Genomic DNA, 1,507 nt, shown 5'->3' on the forward strand with positions numbered 1-1,507 from the left:
TAGCTCCGCACGTGGGGCTGTAGCCGTGTCCTGGTGGGCAGGCCGGAGCGGGGCCTGTTTTGGGGGGGGAGGGATGCACATCAGCTCAGCCCCCCTAATCCCCCCCCTCACCCCACTAATCCCCCGCACTGGTCCTGGGACCCTCCTGCTTCCCCGCTTGCCCTCTGACCTCTGCTCCTTTCTGCTTGGCGTGTGACCCAAAACATTTTGGTACCGGGGTCTCCGTGGGCTCCGGCCCCTGTGGGCGATGCCCGCCTGCCCACGGGCCCCGGGGGCGTCTAATGCACTAACGTGACAGCGCTGCTTAGATGACCTCTCTGCTTCTCTGTACTGTCTCCGGTGCCGTCTCTGGGCCCTGACCTTTGCCCTCTGGCCTTTGCCTCTTTCTTTGCACTGCTCGGGCAGCCGAGGGAGCGCGACGTGATCAGGAACTTGCGGCTGGTGAGTGCCCGGTTCTGCCCTTCGCTCCCCGCATGGCTCCGCTCCGCTCGGCTCTGCTCCGCTCTGCTCCGCCACATCCGCTATCCCCCTGTGCTCGCCCCGGGCACGTGGCCTCCATCTGTCCTCTCCGGGGACTCCGGCGTGGGCTGGGGTGTGGTGCTGGGCGGCTGCGTGGGTGTGGGGCTGCAGCCCTGGCGAGGGAGGGGTCCTCTGGCGTCACCTGGGGTTTGCTTGGGATGGGTGCTGTGCTGGGGGTGGCGCCGCCGCTCCGCCCCAAGTGGCTGCGGCACTGCGGGGAGCTGTCAGTGCCAGCCCCCGCGTTCGTGTGGGTGCACGATGGGGCGCTGCTGCCCTGGCTCCACATAGCCTCTGCAGGGGCTTCCTGCAGGCGGGGGCAGGATCCCCACACCCTGCCCTAGGTGCTGCCGTCACTCGGCCCCGGCGCATGCACCACCCGGACCCCGCTGCTACCACCCAGCTCCGGCTGCGGGTGCCACCCCCCAGTACCCCCTGCCGGCCAGCGCCGGGCCAGAGCCCCGGTGCCCAGTGTTGCGATGGCAGGTGCCTCGGCAGTGGGGACGCGCTAGGGTCCGGCTCCCCAGGGTCCGTGCCCAGGTGCCCGGGAGGAAGGTGGAGCTGCGGCCGTGCCGTTCCCTGGCACTGTTGGCTCCCGCACGCTTCCTGCCAGCCCCGCGGGAGCCGTGCTCAGCGGAGGAGAGGAAATCCGGGCTGGCCCAGCCTCTCCCTTCCTGCCAGCTCTGCTCCCTCCCTCCCTCCCTCCCTCCCTGCTGCCCACGTCCATCCCTGGCCGTACTCAGGCCGCCTTCTGGGGCGGGTTTGTCCCCTGCCGGGCCAGCTGGGCACCAAGGAGGGGCATGTGCCCGCCCGGTGCGGCACCTGCCCGCCCCCCGCCCCGCTCCCTTGGTGCTGTGCCTGCACTGTGCCTGCATGGTGCCCTGTTAACCTCGCCTGTGCCACGAGCCCTAACCCCTCCAGAGCCGCCGCGTGTGTGCAGCCCCCGGTCCGCGGTGCTGTGCCGGGGCCCCGTCCTGTCCTCTCGGCTGCG

The sequence above is a fragment of the Alligator sinensis genome, unplaced genomic scaffold (genome assembly GCF_000455745.1).
Source record: "Alligator sinensis unplaced genomic scaffold, ASM45574v1 scaffold987_1, whole genome shotgun sequence".
Lineage (NCBI taxonomy): Eukaryota > Metazoa > Chordata > Crocodylia > Alligatoridae > Alligator > Alligator sinensis.